This window comes from Papio anubis, chromosome 4, assembly GCF_008728515.1.
Source record: "Papio anubis isolate 15944 chromosome 4, Panubis1.0, whole genome shotgun sequence".
Taxonomy (NCBI): Eukaryota; Metazoa; Chordata; class Mammalia; order Primates; family Cercopithecidae; genus Papio; species Papio anubis.
This window is the reverse complement of record NC_044979.1, coordinates 70,733,421-70,748,080: the sequence shown is the minus strand read 5'-3', so window position 1 is coordinate 70,748,080 and position 14,660 is coordinate 70,733,421. Positions and strand designations below refer to the sequence as shown.

The window sequence follows — 14,660 nt, the reverse complement described above, 5'->3', positions numbered from 1 at the left end:
CTATTATTTTTCTTAAAGTCTACCAAATTGTACAAACTTCAGGCACCATAAAACTTAGATCTTCCTTGGATAGGCCAAAAACCTGAGTACCACTCCCAGTCCTGTGCCTCATTCCCCCAAACTCCTCTGAGATAAGGGGCTGCCCAGGCTGCCTGCTCACTCCTGTCCTCTTCCTGGATCAGCTGGACAACTGGGTCCTTGCCTCCTTCAGAAGCTGGCTAGGGATCTGGCATCTCTCCCTGGGAATGGGAGTGTCCATGGTGGGAACCTCAGATTGGTAGTGGCTGGAGCAAGGAGCAGGTCATATGATGGGCTGACAGGTAGCAGGGTCTGCAAAAATGACTTTTTTTAGAGGTGTAGTTACTACATTCAATGAATGCAACATTGCTATAATTTGATTTTTAAAAAAATTTTTACTTTAAGTTCCAGAGTACATGTGCAGAACATGCAGGTTTGTTACATAGGTATACATGTGCCATGGTGGTTTGCTGCATCTAACAACCTGTCACCTAGGTTTCGAGCCCTGCGTACATTAGCTATTTGTCCTGATGGTCTCCCTCCCCTTGCCCCAGGCTGAAAGGTCTTGGTGTGTGCTGTTACCCTCCCTGTGTCCGTATGTTCTCATTGTTCAACTCCCACTATGAGTGAGAATATGTGGTGTTTGGTTTTCTGTTTCCGTGTTAGTTTGCTAAGGATGATGACTTTCAGCTTCACCCATGTCTCTGCAAAGGACATGATCACATTACTTTTTATGGCTGCACAATATTCCATTGTGTATATGTACCACATTTTCTTTATTTAGTCTATCATTGATAGGCATTTGGGTTGCTTCCATGTCTTTGCTATTGTGAATAGTGCCACAATAAACATATGTGTGTGTGTATCTTCATAAGATAATGATTTATATTCCTTTGGGTATATACCTAGTAATGGGATTGCTGGGACAAATGGTATTTCCAGGTCTAGATCCTCAAGGAATCACCACACTGTCTTCCACAATGATTGAACTAATTTACATTCCCACCAACAGGGTAAAAGCATTCCTATTTCTCCACAGCCTCAACAGCATCTGTTGTTTCTTGACTTTTTAGTAATTGCCATTCTGACTGGCATGAGATGGTATCTCATTGTAGTTTTGATTTGCATTTTTCTAATGATCAGTGATGTTGAGCTTTTTTTCATATGTTTGTTGGCCACATTAATGTCTTTTTCTGAGAAGTGTCTGTTCATGTCATTTGCCCACTTTTTGATGAGGTTGTTTGTTTATTTCTTGTAAACTTGTTTAAGTTCCTTGTAAATTCTGGATATTAGCCCTTTGTCAGACGAGTAGATTGCAAAAATTTTCTCCCATTCTGTAGGTTGTCTGTTCACTATGATGATAGTTTATTTTGCTGTGCAGAAGCTCTTTAGTTTAGTTAGGTCCTAGTTGTCAGTTTTTGCCTTCGTTGCAATTGTTTTTGGCATTTTCGTCATGAAGTCTTTGCCCATACCTATGTCATGAATGGTATTGCCTAGTTTTCTTGTAGGGTTTTTATGGTTTTAGGTTTTATATTTAAGTCTTTAATTCATCTTGAGTTAATTTTTGTATAAAGTGTAAGGAAGGGGTCCAGCTTCAGTTTTCTGCATATAGCTAGCTAGTTTTCCTAGCACCATTTATTAAATAGGGAATCCTTTCCCCATTGCTTGTTTTGGTCAGGTTTGTCAAAGACAAGATAATTGTAGGTGTGTGGTCTTATTTCTGAGGACTCTATTCTGTTCCATTGATCTATATGTCTGTTTTGGTATCAGTCCCATGCTGTTTTGGTTACTGGAGCCTTGTAGTAATAGTCTGAAGTCAGGTAGTGTGATGCCTCTAGCTTTGTTCTTTTTACTTAGGATTTTCTGGGCTATACAGGCTCTTTTTTGGTTTCATATGAATTTTTAAGTAATTTTTTCTAATTCTCTGAAGAATGTCAATGGTAGTTTGATGGGAGTAGCATTGAATCTATAAATTACCTCGGGCAGTAGGGCCATTTTCATGATACTGATTCTTCCTATCCAAGAGCATGGATTGCTTTTCCATTTGTTTGTATCCTCTCATTTCTTTGAGCAATGGTTTGTAGTTCTTGAAGAGGTCCTTCATGTTCCTTGTTAGCTGAATTCCTAGGTATTTTATTCTTTGTAGCAATTGTGAATGGGAGTTCATTCATGATTTGGCTCTCTGCTTGTATATTGTTGGTGTGTAGAAATGATTGTGACTTTTGCACATTGATTTTGTATCCTGAGACTCTGCTGATGCTGCTTATCAACTTAAGGAGCTTTTGAGTTGAGACGATGGGGTTTTCCAAACATAGGATCATCTTGTTTGCAAACAGAGACAGTCTGACGTCCTCTCTTCTGATTTGAATATGCTTTATTTCTTTCTCTTGCCTGATTGCCCTGGCCAGAACTTTCAATACTATGTTGAATAGGAGTGGTGAGAGAGGGCATCCTTGTCTTGTGCTGGTTTTCAAAGGGAATGCTTCCAGCTTTTTCCCATTCTACATGATATTGGCTGTGGGTTTGTCATAAATAGTTCATATTATTTTGAGATATGTCCCATTAATACCTAGTTTATGGAGAGTTTTTAACCTGAAGAGATGTTAAATTTTATTGAAGGCCTTTTCTGCTTCTATTGAGATAATCATGTGGCTTTTGTCATTGGTTCTGTTTATGTGATGGATTACTTTTATTGATTTACATATGTTGAACCAGCCTTGCATCCCAGGGATGAAGCTCAGTTGATCTTGGTAGATAAGCTTTTTGATGCACTGCTGGATTCAGTTTGCCAGTATTTTATTGGGGATTTTAGCATGATGCTTATCAGGGATATTGGCCTGAAGTTTTCTTTTTTGTTGTTGTGTCTCTGCCAGGTTTTGGTATCAGGATGATGCTGTCCTCATAAAATGAGTGACTCATAAAAGAGTCGCTCCTTTTCAATTGTTTGGAATAGTTTCAGAAGAAATGGTACTAGCTCTTCTTTGTGTCTCTGGTAGAATTCAGCTGTGAATCCATCTGGTCATGGGCTTTTTCTGGTTGGTAGGTTGTTTATTAGTGCCTCAACTTCAGAACTTGTTATTGGTCTACTCAGGGCTTTGACTTCTTCCTGGTTTAGTCTTGGGAGGGTGTATGTGTCCAGGAATTTATCCATTTCTTCTAGATTTTCTAGTTTATTTGCATAGAGGTGTTTACAGTATTCTCTGATGGTAGTTTGTATTTCTCTGGGGTCAATGGTGATATCCCATTTATCATATTTTATTGTGTCTATTTGATTCTTCTCTTTTCTTCTCTATTAGTCTAGCGAGTGGCCTATTTTATTAATTTTTTCAAGAAACAAGCTCCTGGATTTATTGATTTTTTGAAGCATTTTTCATGTCTCTATCTCCTTCAGTTCTGCTCTGATCTTAGTTATCTCTTGTCTTCTGCTCCCTTTGGATTTGTTTGCTTTTGCTTCTCTAGTTCTTTTAATTGTGATGTCAGGGTGTCAGTTTGTGATCTTTCTAGCTTTCTGATATGGGCATTTAGTGCTATAAATTTTCTTCTTCTTTTTTTTTTTTTTGAGACAGAGTCTTGCTCTGTCATCCAGGCTGGAGTGCAGTAGCACAATCTCAACTCACTGCACCTCTGCCTCCCAGGTTCACGGGATTCTCTTGCCTCAGCCTCCCGAATAGCTGGGATTACAGGCACGTGCCACCATGCCTAGCTAATTTTTGTATTTTTAGTACAGACAGGGTTTCACTATCTTGGCCAGGCTGGTCTTGAACTCCTGACCTCCTGATCCACCCACCTCAGCCTCCCAAAGTGCTGGGATTATAGGTGTGAGCCACTGCACCTGGCCTAAATTCCCCTCTTAACACTGCTTTAGCTGTATCCCAGAGATTCTGGTATGTTGTCTCTTTGTTCTTGTTGATTTTGAAGAAATTCTTGATTTCTGCCTTAATTTCATTATTTACCCGGGAGTCATTCAGGAGCAGGTTGTTCAATTTCCATGTAGTTGTGTGGTTTTGAGTGAGTTTCTTAATCTTGAGTTCTAATTGGATTGCACTGTGGCCTGAGAGACTGTTATGATTTCCATTCTCTTTTCATTTGCTGAGGAGTGTTTTACTTCCTATTATGTGGTCAATTTTAGAGTAAGTGCCATGTGGCACTGAGAAGAATGTATAGTCTTTTGTTTTGGGGTGGAGAGTTCTGTAGATATTTGTTAGGTCCACTTGATCCTGAGCTGAGTTCAATTTCTGAATATCCTTGTTAATTTTCTGCCTCATTGATTTGTCTGATATTGACAGTGGGGTGTTAAAGTCTCCCACTATTATTGTGTGGGAGTCTAAGTCTCTTTGTAGGTATCTATGAACTTGTTTTATTAATCTGGATGCTCCTGTATTGGGTGCATATATACTAAGGATAGTTAGCTCCTCTTGTTGAATTGATCCCTTTACTATTATGTAATGCTTTTGTCTTTTTTGGTCTTTGTTGGTTTAAAGTCTGTTTTGTCAGAAACTAGGATTGCAACCCCTTCTTTTTTCTACTTTCCATTTGCTTAGTAAATTTTCCTCCATCCCTTTATTTTGAGCCTATTTGTGTCTTTGTATGGGTTTTGGGTCTCTTGAATACAGTACACTGATGGGTCTTGACTCTTTATCCAATTTGCCATTCTGTGTCTTTTAATTGGGGCATTTAGCCCATTTTCATTTAAAGTTAATATTGTTACTTGTGAATTTGATCCTGTCATCATAATGCTAGCTGGTTATTTTTGCACACTAGTTGATGCAGTTTCTTCATAGTGTCATTGGCCTTTATATTTTGGTGTTTTTGCAGTGGTTGGTACAGGTTTTTCCTTTTCATATTTAGTGCTTCCTTCAGGAGCTCTACAAGGCAGGCCTAGTGGTGATGAATTCCCTCAGCATTTGTTTGTCTGAAAAGGATTTTATTTCTCCTTCACTTATGAAGTTTAGTTTGGCTGGATACGATATTCTGAGTTAAAAATTATTTTCTTTAAGAATCTTGTATATTGGCCCCCAATCTCCTCTGGCTTATAGAGTTTCTACTGAGAGGTCTGCGGTTAGTCTGATGGGCTTCCCTTTGTAGGTGACCTGGCCTTTTTCTCTAGCTGCTCTTAACATTTTCGCCTTCACCTCCACTTGGATAATCTGATGATTATGTGTCTTGGGGTTGATCTTCTCATAGAGTATCTTAGTAGGGTTCTCTGTATTTCGTGAATTTGAATGTTGGCCTGTCTTGCTAGGTTGAAGTTCTCCTGGATAATATTCTTAAGAGTGTTTTCCAACTTGCTTCCATTCTCCGCATCTCTTTCAGGTACTCCAATCAGTCATAGGTTCAGTCTTTTTACATAGCCCCATAGTTCTCAGAAGTTTTGTTTATTCCTTTTCATTCTTTTTTCTCTAATCTTGTTTACCTGCCTTATTTTAACAAGATAATCTTCAATCTCTGATATTCTTTCTTCTGCTTGATTGATTCAGCTATCTTGTGTGTGCTTCATGAAGTTCTCATGCTGTGTTTTTTAGTTCCATTAAGTCATTTATGTGCCTTTCTAAACTGGTTTTTTCTAGTTAGCAGCTCCTGTAACATTTTATCATGGTTCTTAGCTTCTTTGCATTGGGTTAGAACATGCTCCTTTAGCTCAGTGAATTTTGTTATTTCCCACCTTCTGTAGCATACTTCTGTCAATTTGTCCATCTCATCCTCTGTCCAGTTCTGTGTCCTTACTGGAAAGGTGTCACAATCATTTGGAGGAGAAGAGTCACTCTGGCCTTTGGGTTTTTCAGTGGTGGTTTTTTTTTTTATTCTTTCTCATCTTCATGAGTTTTTCTAGTTTCAATCTTTGAGGCTGCCGACCCTTGGATGAGGTTTTTGTGGGGACTTTTTTTGTTGATGCTGTTGTGTTGCTCTCTGCTTTTTTGTTTTTCTTTCTATAGTTAGGCCCCTCTTCTGTAGGGCTACTGTGGTTTGCTGGGGGTTCACTTCAGGCCGTATTAATCTGCTCCCATGCCTAGAAATGTCACTTGAGGAGGTTGGAGAACAGCAAGGATGGATGTCTGCTCTTTCCTCTGGTATCTCTGACCTTGAGGGGCACCAACCTGATGCCAATAGGAATGCTCCTGTATAGGGTGTCTGACCACCCTGTTTTGTAGGGGGAGGTCTCACCCAGTTGGCATGGGAAGCAGGACCCATTTAAGGAAGTACTTTGGCTGTCCTTTGGTGGAGGGGGTGTGCTGCTCTTGGGGGAAACCCACTCATCTGAATGCCAAGATTCTCCAGAGCTAGGAGGAGGAAAGACTAAGTCTGTTGGTCCATGGATACTATGGCCACCCTCCCCATAGGGGCTCAGGCCCAGGGAGATCAGAGTTCTACCCCTGAGCCCCTGGCTGGAGTTCCTGCAGGGAGGCCCCACCTAGTCAGGAGGGATGGGTCAGGGTCCGTCCTGAAGAGGCAGTCTGTCTGCCACAGCTGGTGTGCTGGGCTTGGAGGAATACCTCTTGGGACCAAGCTATCCAGGCTCCCTGGCTCCAGCAGGGGAAAACACAGCCTGGAGCTATAGTGATGGGTACTGCCCTTACCCCTTCTGGAGCTTAGTGTGTTAGGTGGCTAGCAGCTGCAGTGATGGCTGCCATGCTTCCCCCGAGGAGCTCAGGTGGCTTAGACAACAGGCAGCCGCAGCTGTGGTGATGGCTGCGCCTCCCTCCAGGAACTCGCCAGGCTTAGCCAGATTCCAGCCAAGTGGGTGCTGAGAATCTATATGACTCCATGACTAGGATCCAAGGCCCTGGTGATGGGCTTACGAGTGGGATCTTCCAGTATGTGGGTTGCACAGTTCCATGGAAAAAGCATGGTTTCCTAGGCTGGGTAATATGCTCACTCACTGCTTCCTTTGGCTGGGGATGGGGGCTCCCCTGCCCTGTGTGGCTCTAAGGTGGGCTACTGCACCACACTGCCCTTCCTTCCTCTCCGTGGGTCACGCCAGCTGCCTAGTCAGTTCTGATGACAGAACCTGGATACCTCAGTTGCTGTGCAGGATTCACATGCTGTTTTGGTTCTTTTTGATGGGAGCCTTGGATCACCACTGCTTCTAGTTTTTGGCCATCTTGGCCCTGCCCTATAGTTTGATTTTGAAAAATCAAATTATATTCTCAGATTTGTTTGTAATGCTCTTCTCAGAGGTGACCTTTATTTTGTGTCTTTTGTTTGCATTGCATTGAAAGTGAGGATAAAATTGAGAAGAAGAGGTTTCTCTTTCTCTCCCTTTACCTGCCCTGACAAACTCAAGCTTTCTTCTCTGCAATGGGAACCTGCGTGGAAGCTTTTGCGTTTCCTTAGTCCTGAACTTCAGTCACTTTTAAAATGATGCAGTTGGGTACAGGTAAGGTTCTCAAGCTTCTGAAATTAGTTTTCCTTTCTTTAAAACTCTTTGTTTTATTGTGGAGAAGCACAGTGGGTTAATTCATATTTGAGATAATTCTTACAGAAAAAAGATGTCTTAGTTTGGATTCTCTCTGAATCAGATCCTGAAACAAGGATTTGGGGGCAAGTAGTTTATTTTTGAAGGGGTCCCTGGAAGCACCATGAAGGAGTAGGATTATGGGATGGAGACCTGTGAAAAGTCAAAAGAGAGTGCATTCAGGAGTGGTTACCACCGTGGGTACCTGGGACTCAATCCTGCTGGAGACCCTCTAAGAAACTGTAGTTGCTACAAGGGGTAAGGAAGCTGGGACATTTATTTACCATTTTCCATCTTTTACAGGTTGAAGTTTATGTCTGGATAAATTAACTCCCCACTATTTCTGGCCTACCTGGATATGGGCAGCACATGCTCTTCAGGCAGAGGAAGTCCAGAGTCAAAGAGACACAAATGCTTGAGGTAGGAACTCATTGGTTTGTGAAGTGAACTGTCTGCCAAAGCAGTAGGCAACCAATGCTACAGGAGTGAGTCAGGGAATATGGGTGAGGCACCAACTGTCTGTGTCAGAAGACTGTTGTTTTCAGATATGAGGAATTTAGACTTACACTCCCTAAACTTATACTCTGTTAGTGGCCATAAAAATAGATCGGTAATGCTTTGTGCTTTTTGTGGATAATTCCTGTTCATCCACCAAATCTCCATTTAGAGCCAATCTGCCTGAACTTAATTTATCCTTGTAATTCTACACAGGCTGTTCTTGTATTGACCGTAATCATTGTCTCTTGGTGGTCTACCTACCCAGAAAGTATGCTGTATCCTGACTGCCCACCAGAGCTCCCAAATAAGCCATATCAGAATGCAAGGATAATTTAATTTCATCTTTAGCACCCCCTTTCACCCTCAAAGTGTTTGTTTCTTAGTAAGGGGTATATGTGTTGGGGAGTGGGTGTTTGAACACAGCAATAAACCTACACAGTGGCTCCCACTGATGTTCAGCCATGTTCTGAACATGTTATAATTACTGGTGGGCACAGCCTGTCAGAAGTCTGTTTGTACAAGGATTTAAGATCATCCTAGGAGATAATTATTATAAGAGGTGAGGAAGTTAGGGGTGACAGCTTGATCCAGTAATAAGTCTTAGTCATCAGAGGAGGGGGGCTATTCTGAGAATGGTGTGGTGTCTATGACTCAGATTTGTCTCCATTTCTGGCCTCCCTTTAGAGCATGTCTCAGTCTTTCAGAGAGTTGAGGGTAAAGTTATAAATGAATACTAAATGAGTTGTTTTGCTAAAACTGTTGGATACTGGAAGTACCAGTAAGATTACTTGAGATCTCTCTAACAGAATGTAGTACAATCTAAAGAGAAAGGGCTTATCTTCCAGTTTCAACAATGTCCTTGGAGAGGGCCGGAAAAGGGCAAGAGGAATTGGAAGCCACATGGTATCTGACAAGGCTTGTTCATTATCACAGGTGAGATGCACCCAGGGATTTACCAGAACTACTTGGGCAGTGCTTGATTGATGGCTGCATCCCAGGGAAAGCCATGAAATCTGGGTTAACTGATTAATGCAACCTTATTTGTTCTCATAGGCTGATGAGAACTGGGCAAACTCAAGCTGTAGATGGAACATTCTGATAGATATGGACAAATCCTTTCATTTCTTTTCCACAATCAAGTTTAGGATAGACATATACTGCCTGGTCCATAGTAGGTACTTGTACTAGATATCCATTGAATGAATTAACTTTTCTCATATTTGATATACATCAGGAGTGAGCAAGAATTGAACTGATCCTTGAAAAATTTCTAGTCCCCTTGAGGTAAGGGAACCATTACTTCTTTCTTATTTGCTATGCCTTACAGAAATAAAGTCGTGTGTTTTTTTGTTTTCGTTTTTAAAAAACATTAACAGATATCTAAGTGACTGTGTCAGCCAGGTATGGTGGCTTACTCCTGCAATCCAAGCACTTTGGGAGGCTGAGGAGAGAGGATTGCTTGAGTCCAGGAGTTTGTGACTGGCTTGGGCAATACAGGGAGACATCATTTTTACAAAAAAAATAAAATATTTGCCAGGCACGGTGGTGTGCACGTGTTGTCCCAGCTACTAGGGAAGCTGAGGTGGGAGGATTGCTTGTGTGGGAGTTCGAGGCTGCAATGAGCCGTGATTGTGCCAATACACTCCAGCCTGGATGACAGAGTGAGACCCTGTCTCATAGATAAGCAAATAAATGACTTCGTCATTGTGAAAACTTCAGAAAAATGAATTCACTGGTGGATTAGTTTAATTGATTACCTTCAGTTTGGCATCACTTGCTAACAGTGTGTCTTTGGACAAGTTACCTAACATCTCAGAACCTCAGATTCTTCTGTAAAATTGAGAAAACATTACCTACCTAATAATTATGTACATAAAGTGCTTGGTATAGCATATAGGACATGAAATAATTATAATAAGTAATTATAATGGTAACGACAATCATCGTTGTCATCTTTTAGATAATCTATGGCGATGCTAAATAAGATCCACCTAGGGAACTGCCTCTACTTTGTTCTTTGGTTTTTAGTTGGTTTTCTGCCTAAGAATAAATATGTAATGTAACCTTCATAACAACTTTTTAATTAAGCCTTTGGTAGAGAGGCTTATAAAAAGTTTCTGGAAATTTAGATGTATCGACTATGTCCAGTGGTTTTATCTATTTTTGATCCCCTCAAAAAGTATCAACAGATTAGAGATTTCATTTCCTCTTATATCACCTGGGTTGGCTTTTCTGTATCAGCTTTTGCTTGTTTGCATCTTTTGGCTAAACCAGTACTTAAAACTTGGGCCTATTGTGTACTTCTCCTGATATATCCTTTGTAGGCTGCTTGAAGCAATGTTTGCTGGAGCCGTGTGAAGGTGTATATTGTCTAGAAGACAGAACTATTTTTAGCTTGAAAGTAGAGCTGTGTTTTTCCTTCTTGGCAAATTCCTTTTCTTTTGATGAAAGCCAAAATTTGAAGGTAGTGGTGACAGATTAGGGCCCTAATTGCTGTGTTGTTGGAAATAAAGAGAGATGTTTATTGCTAATCAGGTAAATAACAGACTAAATTTCATCAGTGTAGTAAGATGAGCCCACTCAGTGGGCTGGTCTTGTAGAATACTTTTTCTAGTGAGCCTGGGAAAACTTGTGAAGTGGCAATAATAAAAACAGCATATGGTCTTTGCTGGAACTTTGTCATATATTAGCAATGTGCTGTGGGTGTGGTAATGAACATCAGGTGTATTTGGCTCAAGACTTCTAAACTTGGGGAAGTGGAATTTTGCTTTTATCCACATACTGGAATGTGTTTTTACATTTCTGGTATTAAAAAAAAAAACTTAAGGACTACGTTATTTTTTTATTCCTTATTTGGAAGCTATACTGGTCAGCATAAGAAAATACTTAACTTAAGATCTTCAAAGGCATACTGTAGAGGTTTGGAAAGCATTTGGTTTGGCTTGAAGTGAGTTTGGCGAGTGAAGTGACAAGCACATAAGAAAGAACAACAGGTGAAAAAATGTGGAGTGTCTTTCATCTTTCAAAGGATTTTCTTGATGAATTGAAACAGCCATGAAAATAAGCACTGGCCTTCATGCCCAGTGGCCTAAAAGGACTTATAGTGGGCCAAATCAGAGTCAGGCAGGGGCCTAATGAAAATCAGGCAACAGGCCTAGGCCTAATTAAATATGTTCTGCCTCTCCCCACTTTTTATTTCTTTTGGGATTTGTGGCAGAGAGATATTTCTCTTCTTTGACTCAGATAGAGCTGGTAACGACTAGCAAAGGCAAACAGTGGCATTAGTAAGTACCTCAAGTAGAACGGGGAAAATTTTTGTTGGCTAAATAAATTTTCTTCAGGCCTATTTCTTTTAAAAACTGCTTATAAAAATCAACTAATATATTTCTGGACTAAAGTAAATATCTCTTGAAGTGGTTGAATGGGAGAGACAAAAACTTTTTATTTTGTTTGGGAAAATATACTGCATTTCCTCGTAACTATGTTTTAGAACTGCTTTTAAAGATGTTGATTGAGCTTCAGCAGCTTCCCAAACTTGTTTAAAGGAGTCTTTGGGATCTATGAGTCATAAATAATTTTCTGATTAAGATCACAAGAAAGATGTCTCCATAGAATTCTGCAAAACTCTAAAGCATATTTGAACAATGTGAATTTGACATAAGAGTAGAACATTTTCTCCAAGGTCCTAATTCATATTTTGTTCATACATGTTCAAACTATGGCAAAGTTTCCATACTTTCCCATAGTTTATAGAATGCGTACACAGAAGACCTGAGACTGCACCACATATTCCCAGGCCCTCAGTCGAGGACTTCTTTCTTGCCAGTACCCCCCATGAAGAATCTGTTGCTTAGTTTAGCATTTGAATACAACTAAAACTTCTGTGTAACTCAGGGAGATAAGAAAGTTAATTTATTACAGCACATTTGTAAAGTCCTAGGAGTTGCCTGAATAATAATAATTGGTGAGTCTGTTTTGTGTTTTTCCAGCCTTTGCTTAGGGATTGACTTTCAAAGTAAATGACGATGCCAGATTTGAAAGAATTTTAGAGGCATGTGTTTTGGGAGCAGCATGGATGAGAATCAGAGTGAATCTGCAGACTGCAGGACATTACAAGTATATATTGAGCACAAGAAATATAAAAGGTCAGAAAGACAGTCAAATCCTGTGACATATTCCTTTTTTAAAAGAGAAATATAAATACACGACTTAGCCACTGTCAAAGGGTAGTCATAAACAACAACAAACCATACATTTTCAAAAGAAGTCCATTCCCCTGTTTTCCTTTTGAAATGCTTAATGTAAAGCTGCACAAAAAAATTTCTGTGGATTAAGGATTCTGGAATAAGCAAGAGGCAGGAACGAAGTCCACGTGCTCTGTCTTTACTGGCTTTAGTTGTTTTGGTTTCAAGCTAAGCAGCAAAATGTTCCTGCCAAGTAAATATGCATGTGCATGGGATGTTTTCTTTGTTTCACTCAGGCGTTTGAAGAAATTTCCTGGTTTGTATCAGTCATACATCATTTTAGTGTAAGAAAAAACACCCCTTGGAACAATTAAGAACTTGCAACTTATCATTAGAATGAGTAATAAGCTCCAATGTCTATTTAGAATTGGTTTTTAGAAATTAATTACTGAGCTAAGTCATAAAATGCTTCACTGTTTTCTAACAATTAAAAACTACAGTTCCACAATTCGTTAGTGAGAAACTTGTTAGGGCAATATATTTATCACTTTAGAAAGGGGTCTACAACTTTTTCTATAAAGAGCCAGATAGTAAATATTTTAGACTGTGAGCCTTTGTAGCGTGCAAGCAGCCAGAGACAATAAGTAAATGAATGAGTGTGTCTATGTTCCAATAAAACATTATGTATTACATGCATTATGTATTACATTTCATAGAATTTTAACATGTCTTAATATCTCATTCTTCCTTTGATTGTTTTTTTGAAACCATGTAAAAATGCAAATATCATGTTTAGCTTTGAGTTGCAAGCCAGATTTGGTGCAAGTTATAGTTTTCTGACTCTGTTTTAGAATATAAGGCGATTATTATTTTTACTAAGATGCCTGAGTATTATTTTAAAGAGCAATGCATTTTTTTTCCAACTCAAAATTATTTTATAATTCTGGTCCAATGATTCCTATTTTTCAAATGCATTGTTTGGGCTGTTGGAAGACTGCAGGATGTGGGCTAGCTGAGTGGCATGAGGTTGGACAAATTAAACTCTGACTGTGTTCCTCTCATTATGTTTTAATTCTGTTCATCAGTAAAAGAAACTCGTGCCATTGCCTCACTTGTTGCAATGAATAAATTGGTATAATTTTACAATGGAACAACTGCGTGGATTCTTTTGCTGCCCGAAGACCAGAGGGTTGGGCTCCTCTTCATAAAAGTTTCCATGACAATCTGGCCTGAGAGAATGACAGGTTTGCAATCATGGGGAATTTCTCATTAAGGAAGCTTTTCTTTTACTAGGAAGCTTTATGGAGGCTTAATAGTGGGTCAAACAGAAAGGACCAAATGGGACCTTTTCATAGACCATACCTTATACCCACCATGGCCTGAAAGAGAGCTTGTTTCCTCCTGTGTGTGGCGATGGGATGATGTTCAGAAGCTGAGAGGTTAGGGAGGACCACCATGCTACCCTGGGGTCCTTGCTTCCTTGGGTAACTAAGAGACCCAGACACAGGCATGTGTTATTAATACATGGGCTAAGCCAAGAATTGTAGGTCCCTAGCTTTGCTTATTGAAAGGCAGTGTGTGAAGTCATCAAGAAAGTGGGCTCTGAGCACAACTAACTGAGTCTTTAGCTGGTTCCGCTATTTACTAACTGTGTGACCTTCACTTCTCTGTGCCTCAGTTTCCTCATCTGTAGAAGGGGTATGATCATAACGATTTTTCTTTCATAGGGTTGTTGTGGGGACAAAGTACTTTAATATATGTAATGCATCTTAGAAAAGCACCTGGCACATGGCAGTGATAAATGATAGCTATTGGGATAATTTTTCTTCTTTTTGGCCTTGAAAGTAACGCTTGAAAACTCTTATTTAAAAGAAGATTTTCTTTCAGGTATAATCACTATGATGATATCCTTTGATCTCTTCTTTCTCATCCATATCACTGCTTTATTCTACTGATGTATATCTTCCAGTCACCTCAGCCACCCTGTCCTAATATTCATTTTGGATTCTGACCATTGTAGTGGGCACTCACCACATTTTGTTATACACTCAGCAATCTCCTGGACCTAAATCGAGAAACACTTGGGTCGTATATAAAAGGGAATCCCTGTTCATTAGGTGTAACCTAATATGTTGTCATATAGCTATGGTATAACACATCCTGGATTTGGTTACAAATGTATAGGTAATTCAAGGCAGACTTGTAGTAAGCTGCTCACCCACCTGCCCAGAGCTGAGAAGCTGAAAAGGTAGATCCCAGTGGGGAAATCTAGTAGTGTTCTGAGCATAGGCTTTATGGCTCATCATGCTTTAATAGGGCTTTCCAGGGGCATAGTGGAATGTTCTGAGGATCTTCAATAAATACGTTTGTGCTTGACTATGTATGTTGGATTTGTTTCCCTTTCCTGCCAACTGGTTTCTGGCTGGAGAGAGAAAAAGCCTTAAATGTTGCTGCACACTATTTTAAATCCGACTTAAGCTGTTTTTTCCTCTTGGGCCTGTTCTGCC

General features: G+C 39.9%; 1 long non-coding RNA gene across 8 annotated transcripts in view; it reads left to right on the top strand.

The window, feature by feature from the left end:
• Positions 1-14,660, top strand: part of LOC103883086 — a 201,600-nt gene that overhangs the window by 90,035 nt on the left and 96,905 nt on the right. For all 8 annotated transcript variants that reach the window (XR_004183200.1, XR_001901031.2, XR_001901023.3 and 5 more), the window contains 3 exons: positions 7,236-7,393; positions 7,775-7,891; positions 8,815-8,902. This is a non-coding gene — a long non-coding RNA (uncharacterized LOC103883086). The remainder of the gene's footprint in view (positions 1-7,235; positions 7,394-7,774; positions 7,892-8,814; positions 8,903-14,660) is intronic.